At 42.0% G+C, this 12889-nt stretch overlaps 1 protein-coding gene across 5 annotated transcripts in view; it reads left to right on the forward strand.

Annotated features, from left to right (window-relative positions):
* Positions 1–306: 306 nt before the first annotated feature.
* The window catches only part of CNTN5 (contactin 5), a 982104-nt gene continuing 969521 nt past the window's right edge, over positions 307–12889 (forward strand). For 3 of the 5 annotated variants that reach the window (XM_075126897.1, XM_048843549.2, XM_048843530.2), the window contains exon 1: positions 308–1062. The gene's annotated coding sequence lies outside the window, so the exon portion shown is untranslated. Of the gene's footprint in view, positions 1063–12889 lie in introns of all 5 variants that reach the window. The other 2 variants (XM_048843558.2, XM_048843567.2) reach the window with 2 other exon arrangements.

The following is a 12889-nucleotide window of genomic DNA, read 5'->3' on the forward strand; positions in this document are numbered from 1 at the left end:
CGATAAATTTACTGCCTGTGTTATTTTTCCAATTACAGCCACGGTGATCTAGAAATTCAGAAAGAGTCTGGTGTCTTAAGGCTAAACCTGCTCTTTCTTTGGCTAGGGGAGGAGGACTGTTGTGAGGATCACCTTCTCGACTGGACTTGGACCCTGCACGTTGCATGCCAGGGGCTCAGGGAACCAGGAGAGAGACTGGAGCCATCACCCTGAAAACACAACCAATTAAAAATACTAATGGGGGGGGGGTGTTCTGATTAAAAACCACCCCCAGCTGATCAGTTTGTTCGGAGCTCTGGTTAGTTCTGCGGCTGCCAGGGAAGAGAAGGAGCAACAAGATGCGGGGCCAGCCAACACTTTGCAGAAGCCAGCCGCCCGCAAAATAAACCTATTACATGACAATTCAAATTCAGAGGCAAAGAAGAGGAGGAGGAGGAAGCCCTGCGCGCTCAGGAGAGGGGAAGCCAAGCCCATCCCTGCAGAGTGCAATATATATTTTTAAAACCCCTTCCCCGGGCAAAGGGTACCTTACGCCCAGGGACATGCTAAATGACCCTCTTCAGCAAGAGGCAGTGAGGAGGCGCGGGGGGGGTGAGAGAGAGACAGACACACGCTCTCCTACACTCAGCTCGCCGGGAGGACCCAGCCAGTCAGAGGCGGAGAGCGAGGGGGAAGAGCGAACACATTGGAGGAGAAATTGCTGCACAGCAAAACACCAGCCAGAGGAGGTGCTTCCCCGCTCTCCCAATATAACCACCCCGAGAGCAGGGGCGAGCAGAGCCGGCCGGAGCCCCAGCAGCAAAGTGCTGGGCTGGGGAGGGAGGGAGGCAAAAGGCTTGCCCAGGATGCCCGTAGCTGTATCGCGTCCCCAGCCCTGAGCGCCGAGGAGGCAGGGCGATCCGGAGGGCTCCCTCCGGACTGCTGGACGAGAACTCCGCGGTTGGCTTGCGCCCCGCGGGCTGAGCACCGGGAGGGGCGGCTGCTACCGGGCTGCCTGGAGGATGGGAGACTGAGAGCCGGGGGCAGAGAGAGGTTCTCCCCCCACCCCACCCCCCCGCAGCGGTAAGTGGCCCATCCCGTCGCTCTAGCCAGCCCTTGAGTCCCCCTGAGTCGACTTCTGAGTGTGCTCAAGTTATTTGTTTCCCGAGCCCTCGGTGCCTCTCCGCAGGCAGGTGGGAACCATCCCGTCATGGCGCCAATGTTGCCGGGTTTGAGGAGGGGCGTCTCTTTGGGAGAAGAGGATTAACAGGATCAGAATCTGTTCCTAACAAAAAGTTGGAGCAGGCATAGGCATGATCTGCAGCATGCCTCCCCGTCAGGCAGCTGCACGGCAAACTATGGCTGAGGATTAGTTGTTGAAGGGAGAAGGTCAGATGCATAGAGCCAGGAAATATTCTGGAAGCAGCCTACATGTGCAAATTTCTGCCGTTTGGGAGGTTTTATAGTTGAGGATGAAACCGAGGATAACCCAGTGGGTTGATCTGACCGTTCATTGTGCGACTGAAAATCTGCAGCAAGTTGAGTGGTGGGGAAGTTCAGAATGATGCTTGGCTTGGAGATAAACAATACCCTCTGAATTAGGCAGGTGCTGTGCCTGAAACCTGTTCCAACAATTGTCAGCTTAAACAAAGCAAAGGGAATTACATAAAGATGCACTGATTCTTTCTCTCTTGATAAAGGCAGTGGATAAGAGAATGTTGTGGAACGTTTATGAACAGGCTTGAAAATGAACTGAGAATGATTCCTGTAACATGCAGTAGAGTATTGTGCTTCTAATATTTTTATCTCCAAAAGAATCAGCATCCATTTGGCCTGTTATATTTATTCAGAGTTTCACTTTTACTCCTTCTGATCACAGAAAATGCCTAAAAAGCAATTCTGACATCATTTAATGTGGCCGCATAAAAGCAAAGTTGTCTAGTCTTAGCAAACTTTCAGAAATTTGCCATAACGTTCTTAGTTATGTATGTTTACTTTTTCTTTTTTAAAATTACCACCTTCTATATTATTTTAATATTTTTAATCAACTAACTAAGGACCTGAATTTAACCCTTTTAAATTCACTGGAGTCTCCTCATTGACTTCAGTAGACTTTGTAGCAGACCTTGAGGGAGCATCTCTACAAACAAATTCTCTGTTCACTGAGTCCCAAAAGCTGAGGTGAACTCCGTACAATTAAAAAATTGGGTGACATTTTAAAATTAATGATGCATGCAATTAATTATTGCTGAATTAGAGTAGAACTCACACAGAAGTACTTATGACTATCCATATTAATGCTAAATGAGTTCATCATGATTATTATTATCATTACAGTGAATACCAAAGGAATTAGCAATAATTAGGCTATTTTACAGTATTAACAAAATGTGTCTAGGAATTTGTAAATATCTCATACTTTTTTATTTTTACTAGTTTTTTTTTTCCCCCTCCACTTGGCATTCATCTGAAAACAAATGAACAAACTTTCAGTGTCTATTCTGCATTTAGAAAGGAACTTGTTTACTAATGTTGAATGAAGTACCCAGTGTAAAGGACAGAGGACTGACAACGATCAGAGGGTACTCTGAGGAAAAAATGATTTCATGTACAAAGGCTGTGTGTGCCAGTTTAGGTTTAACAAAGTAGATGAATTAAGAAATGGTAGTGAAGAAGACAAGGTATTAGAAGTCTACAGTATATGAAATGAGAAGTGGGGGGGGGGGGAAATCAGGAAGAAAGAATAAGGAATGGAAACAATTTTTAAAGAAACCTAAAGCTCTTCAAGTAAAATCAGAGAAAATCCAGTAATCAACAACATTCAGTTCTTTCATTCCTTATAGCGCAAATGCCCTTGCAAAGACTCAACAGAGCTAAGATACAGGTGGGAAGATAACTACAGATGAGCAGGAGAATCAGAATGAACAGTTTGATCTTGTTGCTTATTATAAGGAACTTGAAGGTCACCTTTTGTTGCCCGGCTAAAATTTCCTGGAGGGAAATGCTAATGTGGCTTGATAAATAAGAGCAGATGCAGTAAGAATATTAGAAATGTGGAGAACCAGGCTGGCCAAATGATATCCCAGAACTTGCTAGGAAATTTGCTAGAATGTTGCTAAGAAAGTAAACCCAGTATTTAAGATAAGATAATAGGAACAATAAGATAATCAGCTGCTAGAAAGATGAGAGAAGCCTCACTGAGAGAAAAAAATAGAGCTAGGTAACTTTAAGAAATGTGCAACTTGGTAGAAGACTGTCCGCATAGATTCGCTAAAGGAAGGTCATGAGTTGCACATTTGCTTGAGTTCTCTGAACAAGTTGCTGACATGCTAGTCTATTGGGGAATCAGTGGGTATGATTTATGTGGGTTTCAGAAAATGTCTAGTTTTGTACTCCAGGAAATATTGATCTGCAAAGTAAATTTTGATAGTATTGGAACAGGTTCAAATGTACTTGGAGGGGGGGCTTTCAATAAAGGGTAAAGAGCTCTTGAGTGAAGATGGAGGTGAAAAGCATGGTACTGTATGTGACAATATAAAGTCCACTTTTCTTTTTCCATATGTGAAAGATGATCCATCAGACGGGGGAAAATATGCTAGCAATATGGAAAAACGAGGTGGGAGTCTAGTCCAGTTGAACAGATCAAGAAATAGAAAGTTATCTGGCTAGGTTAGTCATTGAAGCAGTTATTATAAGTGGTTAATGCAAGGCAGGGTAACAAAGTATGTATTAGTAATACACCCTGTGAGCCTGCATTGAGGCGACTGAGATGATTGTCTTGGTGACTTTGCTAAAATGGTTCTTCTGGATATTGTCTTTCTGTATCTAGCCTGAAACATAGATTTTTAGTCGTCGGAATGCACTGCATAATTTCCCACTGTTGTTCTATTCCTCCATATGCTCCTACAAACAGCTTGCATGTTACACTTTCTGTCTGTTTCAGAACAGCTTAGATCATTTCAGCCATTTCTTAGCGTTCACAACACAAAATAAAACAGTACATTGAAAACTGCCAGGCTGGCCATCCTGAGGTCCTAATTCCTGAGAACGAATGTCCAATAGGACACTTGACTGCTAGTGCTATGCTGATGAGAGTTTCAGACTTGGTGTTTTTCTTCTGCACATCGCTTCTCTGATGCTTTCTTAGGAGCTGCTCCAATGTGTACTATCAACTTCTTCTCAGCACTTTGCAACAGGAAAAGAGTCCGGTTGGAAATGGTGGCGTCCCTACAGATTTTTATTTTCTGAACATTTGTGATCAATAACTCTACGTTCGAGGCCGGGACACGTTTTAAAAAGAAAAAAAACCTATTTTTTTTAGAGCTCCATAAGGTAGACTTTTTGATTTTGTTTTGAAAAAAATTCAAAGCCTATAAAAAGATCTTAGAATAACAGTTCTATGCCTTGAGAGGGGTTGCTAGCAGCAGCGAAGTGTGTTCTTAAGTGGAAATAAACGTGATTGTATTTATAAAGAGTGTCTTGGGTGATTTATGGAATTATCCAAAAAATGTAGGAACGCTAATCAAAAAAGTGAACTCTGTTCACACCTGGCTTCCTAGAGGGATTTTAGGATGATTTCTCTTTGTATTTTCTACAAGTCAGGAATCAAAGCTTTCAGAGTACTGACTGGATGTAAAATAAAGGAGTAGAATATTAGTAAAACCCTGATTGTGCTGTGAATTATCACCCATGCTGTAGCTGATGTTCTTGACCATCTTTAGGCAAAACTCAATCCTGTGCTGTGATACAAATGGGCTGAGCCTGTGTGATGCCCCACTGTAGTTTGGCAGTAGTGTGCCTGTATAGATCATGAAGCAGAAATGAGGCCCAGTTCATGCATTCATATTCATTAGTCTTCATCATTATGGCCACTCCCTTATGTCTGTCTCAGGATCACCTTTCTAAACTTCAATCTAGAAAAAGTGCTAACTCATCTCCTCTCCCATCGCTGGAAACTGGAAACATATAGCGTTTCTCAGAAATGTTTACTGATGTTCTTCCCATTTTCAAGATCTAATATAGAGTATCGCTTCTGACTTAATGACAGTCTTCTGTGAAATTACAGCCACCCTTAAGCCATCAACCTCATCTGTTCTGTTTTACCTCTTTGTCTCTATTTCTTAGAATAGGAGACAATAAGAAATGATCAACAAGAACACGAAAGAAACAAAATTTATTTCTTAGTTTTATTTCATTGCAACCATTACAAAAATAATAATAATTTGGGGAGGGGGGAAACATACACAAATTACATATGTCAGCAGAAAGTGGCATAAAAACTAAAAACACAACTCCTGTGAATGTCACCTGCAAACAGTGAAGAAAATGTTAACGAAGATGATAATATAGTGATCATAGTTAAAACTGTAGCATCTGCCAAAAGTTCCCCCACAGATTTTCACTATAATTAGAATAGGAAAACTGTAGTATCTGTCAGCAAATGTTGCCTTTTTATCAGCCATTGCTGTATTTGGTATTTATATAGCTCTTTTTATAGCTCATTTGTGGCCAGATTTTCAGAGAAAAATGGGAGCTGAGCAGTTCTGAAAATCTGGCCACAAATGCAGATGCTGAGCACTTTTGAAAATCTGGCCACTTGTTTAGGTGCCAAAGTGGGAACAGAGCTCCTCTGAAAATCTGGGCATATGCTTGAGTAGCTCTTTACAAATATGAACAAATTCATCTTCTCAATTTTTACCTCTCAGGCTTTATTGCCCTCATTTTTTACAGACACAAACTAATTTTTAAGAAAATCCCCATTTCAAATTAACCACCAAAATGTAACAAACCAAACAAAATAAAACCTAGAGGAAGCATTGACTAAACTAAGTCAATCAGCCAATTTAATGAGCCTTCCTAAATCCTGTCAAACCCAGTTTGGCAGACTACCATGAAAAATAAATTCCAAAGGCAGGGGTCTTTTTTTGAGAACACCATGCTGGTGCCTGTAAAAAGCCTTGGAACTGGTGTTATGAATGTTCTAGCCAATCATAATTTCTGTGATGGAGTTCAGGATGAGAATCAGCCCGTGACAACTGCATTCATGGTAGCGATGCCTCCTCTCCATCCAGATAGCACCCAGAAGTATGTGTGGAAAGGCACATGTTGTTAGCACACCTAGCTCGACTATGCTTCCTGCTGAAGTTTCTGTGAGGATATCGATAGTAGCCCTAATCAAAGTGCATTGCAGTCACCTAGACATGTAAAAGAGGACTGTCATTAGGTTCAAGTACAAGAGAAGTAGCCGCCACCCCCGGGCAGTGAGAAATGATAAAAGGCATTACAAGCTATTGCTGCTAGCTGAAACACTGAGTGTTACTACGGATCCGGGGAGCATAAATGGTGACACGTTTTGGCAGATGGACATACACCCACGATAATTGGTGTAAACACAGCATCAGCCTGCTCCTATCCATGTTCCCCTTTCTGATTAGCGTCCCATCCGTAAGGGTCCAGTCAAAACCAGTTTCTTTTCATTGACTTTATGGACTTTATGAAGTGCACTGGGGACCTGGCCCTGCAGATTTAATTTACCTAGGAAGAGATTCTACAGTGATGTGTTGTGTCAAAACCATGGATGCATGGATAGGACCGTCCCTGACAAAACACTGCAGTCACTGGTATCTGATCTGATAGAATCAGCATGAACTGAGCCCCTTACCCTGACCCATCACTAGGAGGAGATCATCAAATGTCTCTCACACACAATCACAATTCCTGCTCAGCTCAGAAACCAGATGGATAGGAATCCAGCAAATCTGTGGAATCCTGGGGATGTTGTATTTTCTACAGCCCTATTTTCTCAGTAATCTTCCTTGAAAATGTATGATTGAGGATGGAGAATAATTAGTAATGATGTTAACATCCCAAGATGCTTTCTTGACCGAGGGGGTAACTACCACCTGGAGCTGTAAAAGTCAACTTGCACTTTGACTTTTGTAATGCAGCCGTTATCACTGCAGAACTTAACCACTCATCTCACAGCTATATCATCTGGCTAGTGGTTGTTTGCAGCATACACCCAGAATTTTAAGGAACAAAATGGGATGAAAATTAGCCAAATGTCTATGCATTTCTCACCTCTTATTATAACATTCTTCAGCCGTATTGAACCAGCAGTCATCCAGGTTTATCATGTTTGCATTACTCTGATGTAAGGTCTATCTACGTAGCCTTTTATTTTTTGCCTTCTCTCCACTTTTGTTTGTGGATAAAACAAAAGAAATTCTTGCAATACAATGAAAGGGGATATTTCTGAACTGCCTGGAACTAGAAAGTACTGAAAATTTCGTGAATGATTCTATTCTCGTGGGAATTCTGGTCTACCTAGAACACAGATATTTGATTGTATTTCAGACAAGCATTAGAACTTTTGGATGCTCAGCTAGATTAATCTTCCAGTCTTTTTGAAATTCTGCACACACACCTTTTTATTCCATAGAAAGCAGTAAATCTTTTGCCACCATCTGGAATTGTATGTGTCCATAGTTGACTTTTTGGGTCAAATTCAAAAGCTACAGTAAACGGGGCCTCTAATTCTGCAGGTGCAAATTGGCAGGTGGAAATAATTCCATGTGCAATTTTCTACCTGCAGTTCAAGTCACTTTGATGTCTGAGTCACTGATTGTACCTGTAAATTAGGTTATCTATGTGCCCTAAACTGTGGATGCAAAATTGTACCCAAAAATTATTTACATCTGCCGTTTGCATCCAGAAAAATGGTGGCATCAGATTAAAAATCTGGCCCCTAACTCTAAATCTTTTCAAGAGTAGAAGTGAAAGAAGATATTTGCACCACTGGCAAAATTGACAGTTAATTTTGATTAATTGAAAAGTGTGTTGGTTTTGTTCTTGTCCTGTTTTGTTATAGCAACAAATGCACTGTATTTTAGCCTGCTCACTTTACTTGTATCTATTGGAGCTGAGCAGAACTATCAATTTCTGTTCTAGCACTCGCATGCAAAAAGTGACATTTTCATAAGGATTCAGAGAGCAATTTTTCTTGTTATGGTAAAACAAAAAACCTGTTTTATGAAAAGAGAAAATGCACAGATTTCACAAAAACAATTCTCACCCAAGATTAGATTTTTCTTTTGTGGAAAAAGAGATGTAAGAACAAAGGTGCTTTGCTTATTCAGATCCACAAAACTGTACAAATCTCTGGAAAATTTTCTTATAAGTACCTAATAATGTTGGGGTTTTTTATGGATAAAGAAGCACTGAACATTAGATGTTAGGATATAGGGCTCTAGAGGGTTAACATACAGTACGGAACGTAGAATGGAGTTCTGATTGCTGCATGGAGGAGTTTTCACAATTTCCTCTGAATTCTATGTGGAACATCTTATCATTTTCCCCCATTGTTCCTGGTCTCCTAGAGACCTTATATCTGAGAAAGAAGAGCTATATCCCATAGCTGTGCATCATAACCATGAACATATTTCTTAAAGTTCCCCTCCCCCCGCCATCATGTTCCCATTACACCTCTGGCATTTAGGGCAGCGACAAAGCTCCTCCACTCCTGTTGGTTTCTGGCAAGTCTTTCAACGGTTCCCCAGTGGTGGCCCAGGTTTTTCAGCTCAACTTCCACAGCTCTTCGCCATGTTGTTTTTGAGCAGCCTCGTTTTCACTTGCTTTCAGGTGTCCATCTTATTGCTACTCTGGTGACGGAATCAGTTTCCATCCGAAGCACATGGACAATCCATCTCCAGCGTCTCCTCTTGCCTGCATTGTGTGAATAGGTCTTGGTTTGAGATTGTTCTGGGCCAAAATATATGGAGGATTTTTCTCAGGCCAGTTGTATTGAATGAAGACAGTTTGGACATGTCATACTTTCTCATTCCCCAGCATTCTGCACTATAAAGTAGTGTTGAAAGTACGCAACTCTGATAAATCTTGAGTTTGGTTTTTGGTGTTTGTATTATGACATGTACAGTTACTAAAATCCACTGTGTTTGGCTGAGTTAACACTGATATCACAAAGCCACGACCCAATAATTAACAGTTGAAAAGTACCTTGAGATCATATTTTCTTAGATTTTATTTTACACAGTGTGTTGTCCAGCTTTATGAAATCTCACGTAGAACAAATCTTATAAAAAATAAATATGTGAATGTCAGAGCGGTGTTTTTGTATGTGACTCTATCGAAAGGAAAATTTTCCTTGTGATCCATCAAAAAATAATTCTGGTGGTGGGTTTTAGACATTTCAACTTCTGAGGTGAGATAAGCACTTGATTCTTTTCCCCCCACCCTCATGGCTCACAATATGTTCAGAATGTCCCATTGCAGTGTAATTTATGCACTTCTGCATAGTATTGCTTACCTAAACCTCAGCTCAGGGAACTGGGAATAAGACTCATGGCTATTCTGGTGTCATAACATCCCTTTGCTGTGTGCGCACACTTTGCTGCTTGCAAATGCCTGTGTAGGATTTTCTCTTTTTCTGTACTTGGTGAAGCAGGTCAGACTTTCTATCTGTTGTTCTTTGATCAAGGAAACCAGCCTCTAGCAAGCCCTATTAAATTGTAAAAGGCATAATGGGCAAAAGTGTAACCCTTCGCTATAAGCTAGTGGATATAACCATGTCACCTTTGATAAGCTGGGAAAAGGTCTTTACTCCATTTAATAATTCCAGCGGGAGGCAGCTACACCTATACCAGGAGTCTTAATCAATCAGGTTTAATTTATGCACGTTCCTGTTGTGCTAAATTTGTCAAGTTGACATATTGGGTGAATTTAATTACTGTAAATGCACTAAGGTGGATTCTTTCTTCTCATTGCTCCTTGTGGATAAGATTAGTGCTTCTTAGCAATGAGTACAAAATAGTGCAATTCTCTTGTTCTGCATAACGTAAATGAGTTGAACACTATCACTAACACTGTATAACTTTTAGAATTGGGAAATGTCCCACGTTTAATCAAGGATAAGTGGAACCAGGAAAAGACACTTGTTTAAATTCTTCTCAGAAATTGCTGCTAGGAGTAATTAGAAATATGGGGTATGTGAGCCCTAATCATGAATTTATTATTCAACTAAAAATTGTATTGTGACAAAATCCTTGTGTGTGTCATTTGCAGTCTGTGTTCAATCCAAGTGAGGATGTTTCTAGCCAGTTGGCAGCTGTCCACTCAGTAGGTCACCTGGAAGGCAATGTTTACAAGGAATACATCAATGTACCTCCTCTGATAATACATCTCCAAGATACCCAAACATAAAAAAAATTGCAAATGGCCTGTTGCTCGGAACAGGGGCATCAGTACATTTGAAGATATGTGTTTGAAGTGGACACACCTTTTGGCTAGAAGAAAGGGGTACCAACAAAACCATTTGTTATGCCCTATCAGGTTAACTAAGCGAAAGGCTGTTTTAAAGAGGGTGACCTATGGTGGAGATGGTCAATATTGTGTGATAACTACCTGCAAGAGACATTTTTATGGTCAGCTGGAGTGTGAGATCACAAAGGTATATACGTCAATTGGCCATGTGGCAATTTCCCCTGTTCCTGGTTCTGAAAATAAAACCGTTATCTCTGATCCAGAGTCTCAACATCTAACCATATGAAGCGTACCAACATTTCATGTATATATACCCCACTTGATTTAAAACTAAAACAGCTAATGAAAAGAAAACTTGATAAAACTGATAACAAAATTGATGAGGCAGAACAATCCCTTGCCAGGTTAATGTGTGGAAGTAATAACATATTAGTTATACCTCCCTGGATGGAAAGTGGGTTAAAAGGATGCATTGTTGTTTAAAATATTGCAGTTGACGTTATTTTAATTGTGTTGTGTAGTATGTATTGTAAAATCAGAAGGGATTTTAAGTAGTCCCTGAAAAGTCCCATGGGGAGGCCCAATGTCAACCTAGAGTAATTGTTACAAACACTCTTCCACCACCACCACCACATACTTGGACAGTACCAGAAGAGAAAAAAAAAAAAAAACATTGTGTTCATGAGGCTTGCAGTTTTTATAGAGGAGTATCAGGAACCAGAACACCTCTGTGCAGGGATGTGAGAACTGGGGGAGCAAGGGGGACACCCTTCCCACTTTTTAACATGGGTGTAGTAGCCTCAGGAAGGTGTGGCAGGGGCTTCACTTTCTGGTGGGGGAGGTGATCAGCTCCCCTGACAATGGCACCAGCCTCTTCCCTGTGGTGGTGGTGGGGCTAGGTGGGCCTTAGCCCCCTCCTTTTCCATGGGGGGCAGACGGGGTACTGCTCTTGGGCACTCCAGCCCCCCTGCCCATGGCAGGTGAAGGCTCATAGCAGTCTGGGCTCACTGGAAAACTCTTACCATGACCTGGCTCTGGTTTCTGGCATAGCCAGGGGGCAGGGCCTCAGGGGGAAGAGGAGGAGCAGAGGGCAGGACCATGGTTTTTGTACCTGTGGCCCCCAACTTCTACACAGATTCCGGCGATCCTGCCCTTACACCATCATTAGGCCTCATTCAGTTACAGCCTACCAAATCCCTGAAACCTGCCTATGGTGACTTAATAAGACCCTTTTAACAATCACCTCATCAATTGGGGGCTTGTAGCCTATAGGCATTTGCTAGGTGAGGCATAGATGTAAGTAAAGGCAAAAATGCAATAAGTATACAAGCCTCAAGCTCTGTAAGACAATAGTTTAGCTAAACTAATTAAAGTATGAGGCCCCAAAGTGTTAGCATGAGTAGCTAACCAAGAATAACCCTAGAGTTAGCAAACAGGAGCAGCTAACAGGGGAGTTTTGCAATGGAGTTTAGAGCAGGAATGTGAGAGCTACACCTGATTGCCATAAGTTCAGAGAATGTTAATAAACACCCCCACAAAAATAAACAAACCAAACCAAATCCAAAACAACAAAAAAGATGGAGTAAAGAGAATGTAGGTAGAATTCTAGCAGCAGAGTGGGGACAGTCCAGTTTATTGCACCGAATGCAGTATGTACAATCCTGCCTTGTGCCCTGGTGATGTGCATTCAGTGAAAGGAGCTCATGGCCCTCCGAGACGGAGTACGGGCTTTGGAGATCAGAGTGGCTGAACTGCAGGAACTAAGGGAGACAGAGAGGTACATAGATGAGACTTTCTGGAACACGGTCCCACGCCCAATCTGAGAGCTGCTGTGCTATTGAAGAGGAAGAAAGTCTTGGGGAAGGAGAAAATTACAGTAGAGGAAGAGAAACAATCCCAAAGTTGGGACCCACATTCCAGATGATGTCAGGTATCATCTCTCACTGAGGATACTTCTCCAGGGCAGGGAATACTAGTTATTAATAAGAGAAAGGTAATAGTAATGGAGGATTTTATTGTTGGAAATATAGATAGCTGGGTTTGTGATGACTGGGAGAACCGCATAGTGAATTGCCCATCGGCTGCAAAGGTTGTGTGTCTCTCGAGACATGCAGACATGCTTTTGTGCAGTGTTGGAGAGTAGCCAGTGGTAGTGGTACATGTAGGTACCGGTGACATAGGGAAAGGAAGGAGAGATCATGGAGGACAAATTTAGGCTTCTCAGTAAGAGATTGAAGTCTAGGACCTTCATGGTAGCATTCTCTGAGATGCTTCCAGTTCCACATGCAGGGCAGAACTGCAGGATCTCAATGCATGGATGAGATGAAGGTATAGGGAGGAGGGGTTTAAGTTCATTAGGAACTGGGGAACCTTTTGGGAAAGTAGGAGCCTATACAGGAAGGATTCAAAACTAGGGGTGGGGGGAAGCTGACTGTTGCAGAGGAGCACATGGAGGGTGGTGAAACACTGGAATGCGTTACCTAGGGAGGTGGTAGAATCTCCTTCCCTAGAAGTTTTTAAGGTCAGGCTTGACAAAGCCCTGGCTGGGATGATTTAATTGGGGATTGGTCCTGCTTTGAGCAGGGGGTTGGACTAGATGACGTCCTGAGGTCCCTTCCAACCCTGATATTCT

The sequence above is a fragment of the Caretta caretta genome, chromosome 1, assembly GCF_965140235.1.
Source record: "Caretta caretta isolate rCarCar2 chromosome 1, rCarCar1.hap1, whole genome shotgun sequence".
In the NCBI taxonomy this organism is placed as follows: domain Eukaryota; kingdom Metazoa; phylum Chordata; order Testudines; family Cheloniidae; genus Caretta; species Caretta caretta.